The 18589-nt window shown below is 42.6% G+C and overlaps 1 protein-coding gene across 2 annotated transcripts in view; it reads left to right on the forward strand.

Annotated features, from left to right (window-relative positions):
* The window catches only part of Pard3b (par-3 family cell polarity regulator beta), a 1021419-nt gene that overhangs the window by 859998 nt on the left and 142832 nt on the right, over positions 1-18589 (forward strand). The gene's annotated exons all lie outside the window — the stretch shown is intronic.

Here is an 18589-nt window from a genome sequence, read left to right on the forward strand (position 1 = left end):
CTATGATAAGCTCTGTTACAGATTAGAGTCTCAGAAACAACTTTTTATGAGTCTGTGACTTCCAAGGCTCAAAACTAATCCACTGGCAAACGTAAAAGATGTAAAACAGAAGACTTCAGTAGTAATTTTCAGATCATTTGACTCTAAATGCAGCTTTGAGGATATGCAGTTCATAAATTTCCTTTTGGATCTTGTTTTTTTTTTTCTTCAAGACACACTTTCTCCAAACATAGCTATCTCTGGTAATGGATTTCCAGAACATGATTACAAGTGGACTGAGGATCTAGGAACAGAATAGGGGTGACAATGATGGTGGTGATGGTTTTGGTGGTGGTGACAGCAGCCAGCCATGCTAATGACAATTTTAATAGAATCCTCTGAGTATTTCGTATTTTCCCCGTGTCGAGACATCCTCCTTGTGTCACATAGTCTCTTGAGAACAGTTGGAGTACTTGCCATTTCTCAAGTTCATTATCTTTCTTGTAGTATTCGGTAACCTGAGGCTTGAAGCTGAGAATAAATTCTCTACCCCAGCACTCCTGTGATCCCTGACTGCAAAGTAAACGTCCCTGAGCCTCTTTAATACTTGGTCAAAGGTGCCCCCGGTTCTTGTAGCATTCTTGGAGACTGAAGCTGGTCAATGCATGGTGGACCTGCAGCGCTGGGGCCCATTCAGATTGACTTCTTGGAGAGCTTCAGTCATCTTCTTCCTCCTGGCTTTGCTGCTGCTGTGGTTTGAGATGTCCCGCCCTGCACAACTTAGATAGACAGTGTTGGGAACAGAAAGATCTAAAAATATATAAATATGGGGGTCACAGGAACCCCCCGTGATATGTATTACACGCCCTTAGCTCCCAGGCTAAGGCTCAGAAAATATGATTCCATAATACTTATTTGAATTCTCTCATATTTGCTAAAGTAGTAATAGTATTTACTCAGTATATGTTCATTCAGTAAAATGAGGGTGCAGGCCTTACCTTAAGAGAACTTGAGGTCTTCTGGAGAAGACAAATATTAAATACTTGATTATATCCCCTCACTGAGTATTCCAATGGAGACCCCGGGTGTTGTGAACACTTTTATATTACTGAAAAAGAAGACATATTCGTTGAGAAAGTAGCATTTAAAGTAGAATCTGGAAGGTTTTAATACTTAATAATTTGGTAACAAAATGGGTGCACATGGCATCTCAGCAGAAGAGGCCACAGTGGGTGCCCTGATGTGGAAAGAACATGACATGTGGAGAAGCAAAGGTCCTTCTATGGGTGCCAGGAACAAGAACAGCAGCTTGGTGCTTGAAGGAGTTGGTCTGTGCAGCACTTCCCTTCCCTTCAGTGCCCTAAGAGATGCATGCAGGTTCCTGTACTCCCTATTATCTACAGCCTCGCATCTCAGGATAGCCATCACTTTCCAGTTCCTAGGAATCTGCACCTACTGCTCCAGAGTTTTAACCTCCCTCCTTCCCTACCCCTCACTCTGGTGGCTTTCACTCCTTAGGAAGCTGCTAAGTGCTTGTTCCTTCCGCTGAAGGTCACCTTTACATGGCCCAGTATCCTCACACTCAAAGAGTGCACCCCAAGCCTTAGACCCCCCCACTCAAAGCTTCTGTTTCCTTACTTTTGAGATTAGCCCCCCAAATCTTCATTTCTCACAAGCTGCCTGGTGATGCCCATGCTGCTGGCCTGGAGTCCCTTGGCAAAGCATTCCTAAAGAAAACAAAACCCTTCATGTGGGTTTTACTTACCTTAGGCATCTTTCCCAGTGTTCAGCACAGTAGATATCAAGCCCATGTTTGTCAAAAGAATTGATCAGTGAATGAACTGCAGCATGGATCCGACTTAGTGACTTTGGAAATAGGTTTTCTGCATTATTCTTTGGAAAGCTCTTTTGATTCCTTTCAGGCCGAAAGGCCTTGGAAAAGAATAAATGATTGTCATTCTACTGGAATACAGCCCCAGAAATTGCCGAGTCAAGATCTACTTGCATTTTAAGTACTTATTTGGCTTCAAAGCCAAAATGCTAACAGGATTACAAAAGGCCGAGTTTGCTGAGTCGCAGGTTGTTTATGCTCGTGTTTCGTTCAAAGTTCTTTCGTCAATCAGTACATTTCTGCTTCTAATTGCGGTTTTAATTTTTTTGCCACCTGCACATGCATTCTCAGCCTAAAGTAGCTTCAGCAATCTGCACGGGTATAATGTAAGCAAATGAGGCTCTTCCCCACCAGCCTGTCACCTAGCCCAGTTCTAATGACTTCAAGACGCCCGGCCTTAGTTCTCGTTACGATTCAGAGAGCGGCCTGCTATCTTCTCCCATTTTCACTCTCTCACAATGTTGGAAAACATTTTTAATAGAAAACTTTCCTCATCCCAGGCACGGAGAGCTTGACTAAGGATGCCACGTGATTCTCATGCTAGAGTCTTTATCTACATCTCTCCGTAGAGTCTCTGGATCTGGATAATAGAGGAAGAAGCATTTCTGAGTTCCGCCGTGATGTGGGTTAGGGCTGTAGCTCAGTGCCAGAGTACTTACCTCGGGTTTCAGTTGGGCTTTATTGCTCTGAAGAGACTCCATGACCATGGCAACTTCCATCAAGGAAAATATTTAATTAGGGCTGGTTTACAGTTTCAGAGATTTAGTCCGTTATCTGGATGGCAGGACACGGCAGCCTGAAGATAGACATGGTGCTGGAGAAGGAACAGAGAGTTCTCTATCTTGATATAGAGATCAGAATTCTAGTTAGAGAAAAAGTCATCTCAATATCAGTTGATAATTTTTGGGGGGGTGAGCTTAGGACATTCTGTTTTATCACCACCCCTTGATTTGATTTGAGTGACCTAACAGCTAATCCACTGAAAATTAGTTTTTTTGGTGTGGTATGAATATGCAGTTTAGTAATAGAGCATCTTCCTAAATACACAAGGCCCTTGATACAAGCAGCAATCCCCAAACAAACAACAGAAGAGACTTTGTGTGTCACACTGAGTATAGCTTGAGTGTGGGAGATCTCAAAGCCCACCCTTGCGTTGACACACTTCCTTCAACAAGGTCACACCTGCTCCAAAAAGTCCACACCTCCTAAAAGGACCATTCCCTTTGGGGGTCATTTTCTTTCAAACCACCACACCTCCTCTGTGTAAGATCATAGGTTTAATCCCCAGTCTTCTCCCCACTGAGGGGAAGGAAAGAAATAGAGTCTATATTATATATATAATCTATTGATCTGAAGGTATCTCACTGTGCCTTACTAAGTTAAGCACAGACTCATAGACCTGGAAGTTTCAAGCTGGCTCTGGTACCAGTAATCCATCAGATTCCAATGTGACCCGTACGAGAACGTATGATACAAAGTCTTCTGTGTTGTGATGAGTGGGTGTGAGCCATCTGGACTAGATTTTACTTTGAACATTGGCCCCAGATAACACCTGAAATAGAACAATGACTCCCCAGGAGGCTCTAATAGTCAGAATTCTAGTTAGGAAAAAGTCATCTCAAAATCAGTTGATAATTTCTGGGTGGGGTGGGCTCAGAATATTCTGTTTTGCCACCACCCCCTTGATTTGATTTGAATGACCTAATAGATAATCCACTAAAAAAAAAAAATTCATGTCGCCTGAATATGTAGTTTAGTAATAGAGCATTTTCCTACATACACAAGGCCCTTGATACAAGCAGCAACCCCCAAACAAACAAACAAACCAAAAGATAAATCCCACTCTTAAACATAAATGCAAGGAAGTTTGAACAACGATCCAGAGTAGCACCTCACTGCAGGTGTGCCAGCTGTGGTCAGCCATCCCAAGGGCATGGCTTCTCCACATGTTGACCAGTTTTGGCTTTCCTATGGTTTCTATCTGCTACAGAAAAGAAGTTTCCTTGCTGAGGGGTGAGAGCTGTAATTCCCTGTGGGTGTAAGGGTCAGTATTTAGAATTCAGTTAGAAATGACCTTGGTTTAAGAAAATGGCAGTAGTAGGCTCTCCTCTAAGGCCCTGACCTCTTCAGCCCTGGGTAGCTGGCTAGGTTTATAGAGTGTAGTGTCTTCAGAAAGAGATTCTTAGCTTAGATTCTGGAGGGAAACCAAAGGCAACGGCAATAGCCGATATTATTTGGCTCCATTGGACCCCTGCTCTTGGCAGAACATTATTGCCCTGTATGACAAATCTAATTCTAAACAGCGCACACATACTTGTTTTTCTGAGCAAGCTTTATAGAATAATATATCAGCCTATGGCGTTTTCAAATACCATTAGTGCTATATCCTTTTCTTCCATTTAATATGCATATTTATTTAGTTATACACATGTGTTTAAGTGCATTTTTAAAGTAATCTTACAAAATAAGTGATTTCGTATGGCTTTTTCAAATATGTCAGTGGTCCTTCCTTTCTCTCCTTCTCTATTCCTTCCCTCCCCTCTCCCCGTGAGAAGCCCTCCCCCAATTTGTGTTTCCTGCCTTCCCAGCACCTGTGTCCTTCTATTCCCTCTCTGGAATACTATCCACCCCACTTCCTCCTCTCCGTTTTCCTGGATTCTCTGCTTACTTTAGATTGTATGCTCAAATCCACAAATTCTGAGCCTAGCTCCCCCAATAAAAGAGACAGGCAGCATTTGTCTTTCTGGGTCCGGTTATGTCACTCTGTATAATATTTCCTAGTTCTACCCATTCGCCTGCAAATTTCATGATTTCATTCTCTTTACAGCTAAATAGACTTTCATCGTGCTTGCGTATCATATTTCCTTATGATCGGCTCATTAGTCGAAGGACGTTTAGGTTGTCTCCATTCCAGTGACAGTGAGCATGACGGAGTAAGGGTCGTGGGTAGGATGGCAAGTCGTTTGGGCAGATGCTGAGGAGTGGTATCATCCTTTTAGCGTTTTGAGAATTCTCTTCCATTGTTTCCCTAGTGACTGCATCAGCCTACAACCCCACCAACAGCAAATGAGGACTTTCCTTCCCCCACATGTCCTCAGCATTTGTTGTCTGCAACTTTCTTGACCTTAGCCATTTTAACTAGGCAAGATAACATTCAAGGTATTTTAATTTGTATTTCCTTAATTGCTAAGGATATTGAATACTTTTAAAGATATTTCTTAGCTATTTTAATTTCTTATTTTGAGAACTCTGTTAAGATCCATACCTCATTTTTAAATGAGTTGCATATTCTGTATACATGTGTGTGTCCCCTCTATCATATATATATACATATATATATGTATATATATATATATATATATATATGATATCACATACATCTGACAAAGAGTCTCTCCACTCAGTACGTTTTTTTCTTCACTTAACCAGTTTCCTTTGGTGTTCAGAAATTTTCAGTTTTATGAGGATCCAAAGGGGCTGGAGAGATGGCTCAGTGATTATGAGCACTATGCTGCTCTTCTAGAAAACCTGAACTCAATTCCCAGCACCCATGTCAGGAGGCTTACAACTAACTTTAATTCCAACTCTGGCAGATTGGACATATTCTTCTAGCCTGCTTGAGAACCACCCCCTCCACTCCCCACACCCCACCCTGCCCCACCCCAGCCCCACACAGATACACACACATACACATAAATAAAAATGAAAAAGAATGCATTCAGTTACAAGCACTCAACTGAGGCCAAGGGACAATTCCATGTGTGTCATCACAGGGCACCCAGCATGGCCCTGGCCCAACCAGGCACATTTTGGGACCCTTAAAAAGGCAAATATGAGTGTTAACATTTCATTGCACATAAATTCTTTAAGGAAAAAAAACCTGTCATTTAATTTTAAATGCTAATATGCATATGGTTAATTAAGAAGCCAAAATTGGCTATAAGCTTGGTGAGCGTGTGGAGCAGGAGGGGGGAGATCATTACACTTCTGCTCATGGTTAGCTATTTGTGAACCAGCTGATAGTGTGCAAAATTAAGATTTCGCAAGTGGCATTTTAAATGAATGGTTAATGGCTGAAGATTAATTAAACAGTCAGGGTTACTGGAGAAAAGCTGTTAAAAATTATGTTTATAGGCCAGTCACTTGCACACTGAAATGGAAATCCTGAAGAGTGGTGGCCTTTGTGTTTATCAAGAGCATTTTAAGGAAGAGGCCTTCATCGGGAGAGAAACCCAGCCTGCTCCACACTCTGGAGCTGAGGCAGTAGCCTCGGGACATTCCTTTGGAGGAAAAGTTGCCAGGAGGAAAGTGGAGTAGAAAGTGTTTTTTATTGAGAGACTCTTCTGAAACCTTCATGGCAGGGAACCAGGCAAATTTTATTTCCTCCCTGCGTGCTGCACCGGTGTGAGTTAGAGAAAGCAGAACCCATGGGGTATAGAAGAAGCCTCCGCAATGCTGGCAACAGACACAAAACAGCCCTGTGTTCTCTTCAGCCCAAGCGGGTTCCCCCTTAAGTCTCCAATGCTTGGTGCCAGAAACATAGGTTTTTATGCCTCTGGCTCTACCCTAAGCTGATTCATTGGGGATCAGTTTTCTTTGTGTTCAGTACTATGCCATGTGCATAGAAGATGCTGTAAAAATCTTTTTAAAAATTACTTGTCATAGCTTAACTCAATAAATATTGGACAAATGAATAATGAGTTACTTAGAAGTTGGTGATTAGGATTTCAAAGGCTCCTTTAAATGTTCCTCAATCCATTCAGCAAATGGCCAGAACGCTATACTGACCCATATTCATGCCTCCTGGGTAATGCCCATGTCCCGGCCTCAGAGACAACATAACCCAGTGGGCAGAGACATAGAAATACAAACGTGTAAATCCCAGTGATGGCAAATACGACACCAAGCAGCCAAAGAGAGGAGTGAGCAATCAATCTTAAGAAGGAAGAATCCGAGGTCTCTGTACCTCTAAGTTGCAAGGAAGTTGGTTCTAGCCAGTGACAAATCATCAGCATTAGGGCATGCTTACCTATTAGTTCATTCAGGCCAGGTCCCTGTTTTTAGGCTTAAGACCCAGATCTCCCAATCCAGGCAAGTAATGTGTCCTGTTCAAAAAGTTTCCCTAGAGATGGAAATCCCGAAGCTCTTTCTGTAGAGCCTGTACCAGTGTTTGATTCCCTTCCTCGTCAAAAAGTTAATTTTTCCCCTTTTCTTCAACCTTTTTTGGGGCTGTTAAACCTGTGAAACCCCATAAACATACGACCACTCAAAGTCCTGAAGTGAACAAGGCCTCTCTGTGTTCCATGTGCCTTACAGTGGGGTAGCTCTGAGGCTGTGTGTTAGCAATGACGTGACTTTATTTGTCTCCTCCCAAATAAATGGGACGTTTTCTTCCTGACCTAAAGGGAAAACTAACAGTAGATTTTAGCCTTTTTTAGGAGGTTTTTTTTTTATAATATTTTACTCTGTGTTTAGTTACATGTAATTATATTTGTAACTCAAAAACCAAAGTGTGTGCATGCAAAGATCAAAAGGCAGCTCACACCTGTAAGAATGGCCAAGATCAAAAGCACTGGTGACAACTTATGCTGGAGAGGATGTGGGGTAAAGGGAACACTCCTGCATTGCTGGTGGGAGTACAAGCTGATACAGCCCTTTCGGATGTCAGTGTGGCAATTTCTCAGAAAATTGGGAAACAACCATTCTCAGGACCCAGTAATAACACTTTTGGGTATATATCCAAAGGATGCTCAATCGTGCCACAAGGACATGTGCTCAACTATGTTCATAGCAGAATTGTTTGTCGTGGTCAGAACCTGGAAACAACCTAAATGCCCTTCGATCAAAAAAAGGATAAGGAAAATGTGGTATATTTACACAATGGAGTGCTACACAGCAGAAAAAAAAAACAACATCTTGAATTTCGCAGGCAAATGGATGGAGCTAGAAAACATTATTTTGAGTGAGGTAACCCAGACACACAAAAAAAACAATGATCACATGTACTCACTCATAAGTGGTTTTTAAACATAAAGCAAAGAAAACCAGCCCACAAATCACAATCCCGGAGAACCTAGACAACAATGCAGACCCTAAGAGAGACTTACATGGATCTAATTTACATGGGAAGTAGAAAAAGGCAAGATCCCCTGAGTAAATTGGAAGCATGGGGACCTTAGGAGAGGGTTGAAGGGGAGGGCAGAGACAGGGAGGGGAGCAGAGAAAAAATGTATAGCTGAATAAAAATTAAAAAGGCAGCTTGTAGGAGTCAGTTCTCTCCTTCCACGATGCAGGTTCCAGACATTAAAGTTGGGTCCTCGTTCTCGGCCATAGGCACCTTTACCAGCCAAACCATCTCACTTGCCTTAACACCGATGTTTTGGTGGTAAAGTGAGTGATGAAAGCAGGAATTGCAAGCACTATCATGTTGCTAGAAACACACAGCTGCTAAGCGTTTGCTTTATTCCATATTATCTAATCTTTTTAGTCAGTGTCTCTAGTAGTACCAAGATACAAATTAGGAAAGAGGGCTGCGAAGATGGTGGAGGCTGGTCCAGCGTGGATGGACCGCATTCTCTAAGTTAGCCTGAACTCAGAGTCCCAGCCCTTAACCACTGTGCCATATTGACTTTTGTGCTCTTTTGAAAAATTATTTCCCCCTCTGTAAAATTCAGTTTTTATCATCTTGAGTCTTTTCTTCCTCGTGTATAAAGAACCCCCCCCCCCCTCAGGAAAAAGAAAAAAAAACAACCTTTGCTTGTGTAAAGTAATAGCACTCTGCTGCATTATAACCTCCAGGTCAGCTCTTGCTACAATTACAGACAGTTGAGTGGCAAATACATTCTGCTTTCAGAGATGTAGTTGAGGCTCACTTTAGAAAAACTGATAATTCAAAGCTTTTCCAGTCTCGTAAAAATAGAATGATGCACGGGGAAAGAAAATAGGTGTTTCTTGGAGAAAGGAAGCCTGCCCCCTTGAAGGGCTGGGAGCAAAACCTCCTGTCTGCAGATGCCGGCATCATCTGGGGAGCAGTGATGTCCAATAATTGCAGCTAAAAGCTGCATTAATTGACCAGTGACGGCTTGAAAGCTGCCTCTAGCCAGCATCCCCACACTCCCGTGCTCTTTTCATAGGCCAAGAGGGAGGCAGAAGGGGGTGTGCCTCCTCCGTGGGGTTCTCCACACAGCACATGCGCAGCTGGAACAGGGAAGTCTGTTTCTGAGGAAGATGCTTAGCTGCCCACTGAGCTTGGCTTTTCCACCTGATGTTTTCAGAAGGAGGCCGTGACCCCAGGCCTGCAGGGCCCCCAGGCTCCGCGGGTCTAATTGGCAACAGGTGACACTGCCATCGGGTCCAACCACTGTAAGGCGATGCTTAGTTGATCCTGATTTTCCAAATAAACATGCAGCAGATTTTGTCGTAACCTTCTAAGTGTCAGCTGTCAAATCCTCCTGTCGAGGAGTGGCGAACAACCTCATCTCAGGACAAAGTAGGATGTTCCTAGGCTGTCGGTTCTGCTCCCTGGAAGAAAAGGCGAGCCTTCTCTTGCCTCCATTGGTTTGCAGCTGCGGTCCGCCTCAGTGTCCACACTGTAACCTGAGGCTGCACGGGGAAGGCTCTTGCACCTCAGCAACATGCTGGGTCTCCACGGCTGAATAACCCGAACCTCTGTTAGAAGCCTGCCCAGAGAAATTGTATCGGTATAAATCATCTACTTTCCCCACCACACCCATTCAGACGAAATCCTCAGTGGCTCTCTCTATCCCATTATTCGACTTAGCCTTGCATTAGAAATGTGCTCTCCCCTCCTCCTTGTGACTTGGTATTATTTTAAGTATGCAGCGTGACTTCTCTATAAATAGTGTCATTCTAATGGCCTGTGTTCTAATCCCAGGGCTTCTGTCTAGACTCTGGGTTGGTTACGCCCCTACGCTGTAGGTTGAAATATTTGGTTCCCTTTTAAACAGCAGCAAAATAACCCCCACTGGAAACCATTTCTTACTTAATGAAAAGTGTGAACACAGCACTTTCTGGTGTTTTGTTTTTCTTCTGTGCAGCTGGGATACAGAGCAGTGTATTGATTATCGCCACTGAATTACAGTTAATGAAACCCTACTTCTATGGATTAAACATTCAAACTCTAGACCGGAGCCACTTCACCCAGGCTATGAGGTCATCTGCCTTGAGACCAAGCCTCACTTGAAATACAACATAAACCACATTTGTAATTTAACATTTTAATGCTCTTTTAAAAAGACGCGGAGTAATTTTATAATATATATTACCCAAATCAATATATGCAAGATATATTTTCAAGGTATATTTAAAACTGTTACAAGACTACGTTACATTCACTTTTACACACATTTTACGTGTTGGATTCACAAACCCTAGAATGTCATTTAGACCCCCATCACATGGAAGGGCTCTTTCCGAGTCCAGGGAACAGGTATTCCCTGTGGAGAGAAATGTTCCCCATCTCAGGGGCCAGCCACTGTACAGGGAGACAACCTAAGATGGACTAGACCACGCCCAGGTCTGCTTCTACCCCAGCACCGCCTTTGCTTTGCCGGAGATGACAAAACCAATGGTCTAGCATGACTTCAAGAGCTTTTCCTTCCCTGAGGCATGGGGGGAGAGAAGGTGGGGGAAGGGCAGTCTTTCGGGATAAAGCAGATGCCTTCTTTTCATATAAAGGCATGACAAGTACACTCCTAGGCCATGCGTGACTGGTTGCAACAGTGTAATGAAAACGTGATTCTCATTGAGCTGTAGACCTCCCCTCCTTTGCCTTCTCTTCTGTGGAGAGGGAAGTGCCTTCCTGCAAACCTTTCTCTTGCCCTGTATCCAATCCCTTGTACACTGGCCACCTTCTCAAGATGTGTAGAAGTTAATAAAAATAAATGAAATAAAACAGACATGGAGTTAACTTTTCTAGGTTCAGGTTTAGTCTTCCATACAGTTATCTGATGTGGGGGATGTACACTGCATCAAACAGCAATGAGTCAAGGCGACCTTAAGGTTTGTGCCTCCGCTATCCACACACCAGGACCAGGAGAGCAAGGAGCATCATTGGCTCTCCCGTCTGTGCAGCGCAGTCAGCATGGGATGGTTCTCACTGCTGGGCCCATCGTTCTCCCGGAGGTTGTTCTGTCCTTTGCCCTTTCCCTTTGCTGTACCGCACGAGTCCAGGCCAGGTTCCATTGGATCACTGCAATGACTGCAATAGAGAACACCAACTGTTTCCTGCATGAAGCTCCTCTTAAAGTGTTCCCCAAAGTGTTCTACTAGTTCTGATGCTAAAACTCTTGCTATCCTCTCCGTTTTCTATGCTGTCAACTTCAGCAGCACAACTCAGGACTGTTCTTCTTACATGGTGCCTTGTGTTCCCTGTGTCCGTCTCCTGTGTCAGTTCTCCATGTTGCTCAGGGCTCGGTTCTAACATTCTACCCATCAGTAGTCTGTGCTGAAGTCAGCCCAGGAAGGATTGAGATGGTTAGGTCGAGTCTTAGATAAGGTGGAAAAAAGATGCCAAACAACTCCACCTTTAGCTGCACTAACCTTAAGATGTTACCCCTGCTGCTTTTAAACGAGCCAGCCTCACACACCTCCCTACCATTCCTTCCTCCCGGGCAGCCCAGTCTCTTTCCAGTTGCCTGGGCTCTCTGCTTTGCTTATTCTTCATGTCAGCAATCCTGGGAGTCAGTTATTCTTGGTTCTCAGTATCAGGCAGCATACCCCATTCCTATTCTTCCAGACAGCACTTCCTATCCAAGTCCTCCTAGATGAAGGACTTCCCGGGTTTATAGCAGGTCACTGTTTCTCATCTAAGCTGTGCTTCAAAAGCTTCCTAAGGAATAAAGGTAGCATTTACTGTTCAAAAGCTACAATCAGCCAGGTCTGATGATGCATCAAGAGAAAATGCTCTTCTTAGCAACTCTCTCTCTTTTAAATCTTATTCCCACACTGTATATTTGTCACCAGTGCCAAGTGTTCATCTCCAACCACCTCCACTACTGACTTCAAGAGAACGTGGTTTGCAATTAGCGTTAAGAAGAGTGTTCTTTAGATTTGCTATAATTTGCCTTCTTCCTTTGAAAATTTTGGCCATTGCTTGCTCTTCTTCCATATCTGGGCATATCTGCCATCATGTATAATTTCTCAGTATTACTGCTTGAGCTCCTGGGGTCATGGCTTTCAGCTCTCGGCACCCTGGATGTAACGTCTGAGTACCAGCCGCACAAATGCCTTTAAAACGTTTCGGGCTGGATAGTTTGCTTCCCCTCTCTCCCACTGCTCTTCTCTGCCTCTCTTGTGTCTTCTGACAGAGATGTCAGATGAGTCACTTAATGTATCTCTGCATCTTTCCTTATCTACAAAGACAGGCCATGGGACTAAGTGATTCCAGAATTTCTTCCAGCTCCAAAATTATATGGTTCTGCAATTCTTTAATGGAAGCAAAATTCAAGTTCGGGTTTCTCTGCCTTTCCTCTGGTACTTTATTGTGTCAAAGCATCCCCGCCCAGCAGCGTCCTATCCTCCCTTTCTCCTCTTCAAAGTACATCAACAATTTTTTCAGTAGATACTTAATGTCATTGCCCTTTGTTTGCAATCCCTTTAGTGCTCAGGGAGCTCTACTTTTATGTCTGTCTTCATATCCCTGTGCCAACCTCGCCATTAACTATGGTACCCAAATTTCAGGTGCTCACCCCAGCAGGTGACTTTAGCCCTTACCTTAGATTTAGAAATGAGGACATTTGCCCACAGTCTCCATGAGCTTGTGCATTTCCTCACCTATGCACGGCGTCTTCTCTGTGCAGCATGAGTATGTGGATGGTAAGATTTATATGAAGTTTTAGAAGATATATATGTACATATATGTGTACACATATACACATATGTTTTGGCTATGATTTTGTTCTTAATTCTACTTTAATATGTAGCTATCTTAAAATGGATTTCATTTGCTTTTACAGAAATAAACCTTTAAAAAATACTGAAGAAAAATGCTTTTATGTGGAAAGAATATCAAAACCCATTCTGGAAAGACAAGGACTATGAAATAAAGAAATACAATCTTCGTAGGTATTTACAGGGAAGTCCTATTCCCCACACAGGCCCACCAGCCTAGAACCTGGTGAATATCTATAAAATATAAAGAAGTTTCAAGCAGATGAGTGTTCCCTGCCCTCTAGGAGTTTATTTATAGGAGCCTTGTGGGGTGTAGGGCAGGGAGATGATATTATAGTTTGGGTCTACATTCAACATTTTGAAAACTTGCATGTATCGTAGAGCCATAGAAAGCTCTGAAATCGCACCGTGGCCTGGGATAGACAGGTGGCCATAGAAGATTTCCTTCAGAGTCTGCTGTGCTTTTCAGTCCCAGGCCCGATGTCTCTCAGCCATCAGGAGGGAGAGCTGACCCTTGAAGGCTGACATTTGACAGGCTTCAGGTTGTGTCCTTGCTCACGTCCTTTAATTTAAAGGCTGTAAATGGTGTTCAATGTTGTCTTTACAGGTCAGTCCGCGTCAGGGTTTGTTGTCAAAGTGAGCTCCAAACATTAGGAACCACTAGAAAAAGTTCAGGCTACTGTTTCCCAGGTTTATCCATGACTCCATGGTCAGACTCCTGGCCTACTTGTTTCCAGTCATTTTTCTGTGAGCACAGCTACCATTTCTATATTGATATTTTCCTCTTTTTATTTCACACACACACACACACACACACACACACACACACACATGCATATGCATGCTCTATCTACATGAACAACTTTGTGCCAGCATCCAGCATCAGATCCCACTACAGAAGGTTGTGAGCTACCATATAGGTGCTGAGGATTGAACTCAGATCCTCTGGAAGAGCAGTCAATGCTCTTAACTGCCGAGCCATCTCTCCAGCCCTTCTTCTTTTTAAAGTTCCAGTATGCATGTTTTTAAACTAAAACCACTGGCTTGTCTAAATGTGGTGGCCCCTACCTATAATCTAAGTATCGGGGGGGGGGGGGGATGAGGTAAAAGGATTGTCAAGAGTTTCAAAGCAGTGTGGACAGTCTGGAAAGAAAGGAAGGAAGGAAAAGAGAAGCACTGGCTTAAAAAAGACATTACCAATGAAAGCCTACATTTATTTTCTATATTTAAAAAAATAATAGCATGAGAAACTCACTAGAAAATACCTATTTACTGGACAAAACCACATTTGAAGCAGGGTATTGTATTGCCCACTTATGTGCCATGTGACATGAAGCTATTTTGATTGGGACTGTCACAGATGATTTCTGCACAAAAAACGCGCCTAGGGACAGCTTTCAAATGGAATTGTCACTTTTTGTTTAGCAGGCAGGAGACGCTCTGTTGTTGTCAAACCCTCTTTATGAAAGCGTCACCAATGTGGTGGTACACTGTCCTAGAGAAGGGGATCGCTATTCAGCCCGACGGGAACAGAAGGAGCAAGGCTAGTCGCCGTCGGCACACCCTGCGCTAGAGGGCTGCTTCGTTTAACTCAGACATCCCTGCCGTCAGCAGTGCTTTCAGTCTCAGAACTGGGTTTCTTTCTCCTGTTCTGGTTTTAGATAAGTGTGAAAAGATTCATGTAGATTGTTATTCTCTGAAAGTAGTACATGTTAGTAAAGCCAGATGCATTTGTGATACCTACTCAATTCATGGAGTCCTGGAAAGTTAAGAAAGCAACCCTAAACTGTCTCTAGATTTTACAGGCACATATACTCATGCACACACACATGTACGTACATGTACAAACATGTGTACACACACACACACATGCATACACTTGCACACACACACACACACTTTCTCTTTACTGCATTTCAAAGATGTTCTAGTTTTCTCAAGATTGGAACCAAGAAATTTCAAAAATTGGTAAAAATAATTCAGTTCAATTTTTCCCCATGGTTCAGACAGGCAGTATTTCTCTTTAGAGTTTATAGGGTTCATCACACTGAGTTTTATAATAATAATAAATGTTTTAAACTCCATGTAACAGGCAATTATAAATAATAGATGACTGAGTAATATATATTTCAAGGTAGGGACTAATAAAGAAACTTGTTGATTTCTGTGTATTTTCTCTCCCAAGATACCTCATTCCCCCCAAAATAATATTTTTATTCTTAAATTTTATTTGGTATTTCATTCCCAGAAATAGAAGACAATTAGGAGAAAGCAATATGCCCTGAGGACCAGAATGGTCCTCACAGCTGCCAGGTTCTGTTGAACACCGCGTGGTTATCACCCCTAGGTATGGACAGCAGTGGGAAAAGAAGGTTCTTCTCCACTCCCAGACTAGGAATGCAGAAGTGGTACCCATGGAACAAATAGGGCAGAAATGAATAGAAAAACAAGTAGTCACTCAGATGGCACAGGGGGTGGTAACTTATAACACGGGTGGGGGAGAAAAGTCAGAAAAAAAATGATCAAAACTGGAAGCTGATGGGATCCGTTGCAGGTAGAAGTTTGGGGTTATTTCATAGATGAGAAGCTCCTTTGATGCTCAGAGATGTGAGCTCTGGGGAAAGCCGAGTCTCATGTGCCCACGCGACTTCCCTACTGTGTTTTTCCCGTGTCGTCTCCCCCTGTAGCCATCTGCCATGGTCACTTTCGACCACTAAATCTCTAAAAGCCCTCTTCTCCCATTGATGAAAGGGGGCTGCTTCTACGAATTTAGCACATGCCATGCAGTCTTCTGCCTTCCGAATCACATCTAATTCTTAGACTATCAGTTATAAGACACAAAAGCAAACTTAAAATTCTGTTTATGACTCAGACAAGCAGCACAGTAATGAGATTCTGTGTTATGGAAGCTGTCACATCTCGTCTCGGCCCTGTTGTGTTTAAATGCCCACTCCCTTATTAAGCTCCATTAGGGAATTGTACAATACAAATTGTTTATATGCTACTGGTTTTCTGCTGCCTGAGAGCCGGGCACATTTCACTCATTAATGCGGGTGACATGGTACACTGCTGGGAATAAAACTCATCAGGAAAGTCGTGGGCAATAACTGCAGGATTCCCTTCCTGTGTGTCACAGTATCAGCTTCTTTGTGATACTGTCCAAAAGTTGTGGTCTAGCCTCATATGCTTTTCTTTGTAAAAATTCAAGTGGTTTTCATCCCACACTACCAGATGTTACATTTGTAAACTTAACCTTCGACCTCCCCTTAAATTCTCCATGAAGTAATTTCCTTGTTGTGTGTTAGATTGGAAGTAATTTACATGTACAGATTTGCTTATGACTTACAAATGCTGTCATCTGGGTGTTCCAATTCGTTTATACCACAACCTGGTAATAGGAGAAAACAAGGGGCTGAATCTAGGCGGGGGGGAGGGGGAACAAATTTCCACAAGACTACCCACTTAACAAATGCCAAGTAGCCTACCGCCACCTGGGCAGTCCCAGCTCTAACCCTCTGCTTACAGATGGGCTTTGTTGTTTAAAGATGCATTTTAAACTCTGTGTGTGTGTGTGTGTGTGTGTGTGTGTGTGTGTGTGTGGTTTGTTGTTTCTGTTTGTTTTGAGGCAGATGCACTTAAGTTCATAATCCTCCTGCCTCAGTGTACTGAGTGCTGAGATCACAGGCCTATTAGATCATCATGCCCCCCTTATTATAATTTTTTCTCAATTTTTTATGAGTAGTTCAAAGAAATTTTAATAAACAAAAACTTAAAGCTGAAAGAAAACTTTAAATCATGAGTTGTGAAATACTAACATTTTAAAATGCTTTCATCCAGTTTATGTTATTTCTCCCGTGTGTATCACTGTATATATAAAAACATATCATTTGTATGTAAGTATGTATGTATGTGGGATGTGAAGATTCTTATGTGAACTAGCCCATGAATATTTACATCTATTTCATTTCGCCCTTTTGCTTTTGATGCCCTTGTATTGTGCTAATCCTTGGGAATCCTCACAATATTGTACAATGCATATTTATAACTATGCTATAATCTTTGCAAACTCTCCCTAATACTGGACACTTGAGGTGTTTCCAATTGTCCATGGTTTAAGTTACTCTCTGAGAAGTAGGTAGTTAGAACATTTCACCAAACAGCTTCAATTATTTCCTTAGGAGCCCTAGAGTAGGAATGAGTGCGTCAAGGGGCTGGAACATATTGCTAACAATTTTCTAGAAAACAACAAAAGAAAAAAAAAAGCTTCAACTGGCAATGTGGAAGAGTATTTGTGAGTCACTTGCTTCTGATAACTTGAGTGTTATTGCTTTCTGCACTTTAAAAGACTTCATTAGTTTGATTAGTCAAAAGTAGAGCCATGTCCATTTTGCTTTAAACTTCTTAATGTACCAGTGGGGTTAAGAGCTACTGGAGAAACTCCTGCGGTTCATAGTTACCACTAGACGTTTCTATTCTGCCTCAGTAGTCCATCATCAGGAATAATGGGTTTTTTGGAATAAACTACTTTTTCCCCTTCAACAGATCTGTGTGTATTTATCAAGACATATTTGGATGTGGGTTTTCATAACCCTCTTGACAAAAAGAATGAATGATGGCACCCCTGGGCCTTTTGTGTGCTGAACCAAGCCATATCTGCTTAGATGTGGTTTAATTGACTCACCCTTCCCTCCAATAGAATAGCATCCTTCTGAACAGAGTATTAAAAAAAGACCCTTGCAGTAGATACTGAAAGAAATGTCACTTCAGGGTCTGGACATTGCTATGACAACCCAGCCTCCATCTATCACTATTCTCATCAGCCTGTGCTGCACAGGAGACCCCTTTGCAGTGTTTAATCTGAGAATTTTAATATTAAATATCTATTTGACATTGAAAGCTCACACCTTATTTGCTATTGTCGGGCTTAGTTGATAGACAGCTAAGTCAGTCTCTTTTTATAGTCCATTTCTGAAATGAAACCATAAATTTTGAAGCTGGGCTTCATCGTTGCAGAAGAAAGCTTTTCCAGCCTATTGTTGAAATATAACATTTTCCAGGATTTATGAGGTCCAGATTCAGGAAGATCATTTGCCAAGCACTTAAGGCGGCTTTTGCTGCCCTCCGCTTTTTCTTCTGCCTTGAAAACACACACGGGGAGGGGAAAGCCATTAGAAAAGAAAAATTATCAAGAACATACCATATTTGGTGCAAATGTCTTCCGTGTAAGGGGAGGAAAAAGTCCACTGCCTTGAGTGTGGGAAGAACTGCACAAGGCTGCTCTTCGGTGACATGCGCAAGTGAGTGTCCGTGACGTCTGTCCTGATGCCAGTGGAAGCATCTCTTTCACTGCAGCATTTGCATTTATGCTTAGAACGCAAGCCCTCACCACAGCCCTTCTCTGGGTCTTTGAAGTTCTACGATATGAAAGTTCTGTGATTTGGTCGAATCCCACTTAGCTTGTTTTATTGCTGTTAATTTTACACGGGAAACCGATTCTCTGAAACTTGTGATCACAGTAGCTGTCAAGGGTTGAAAATGAAGAAAACCACCGGACAGCGGCAGATGTATTAAACGCTCCAGAACTACTACACTAATGTAGCGCTTCGTCTTTAAAAGGTTTAGTGTCCATGGGCTGGGTTTAAACTAACGGAGAAGCAGTGGAGGGAACAATACTCAATTAGCGATCCCTTGAGCCAGACCACACACCATGGGAGCACCTGTCAGGCGAGCCAACAGTCCACCTAGGCTGATCTCAGATTGGTTCATTTTTACTTAAAACGAATCAACTTAATATTTTTCTAACAAATG

Source organism: Microtus oregoni, unplaced genomic scaffold, assembly GCF_018167655.1.
Source record: "Microtus oregoni isolate MIOR12 unplaced genomic scaffold, Mior012 000010F_ref0000083, whole genome shotgun sequence".
In the NCBI taxonomy this organism is placed as follows: Eukaryota; Metazoa; Chordata; class Mammalia; order Rodentia; family Cricetidae; genus Microtus; species Microtus oregoni.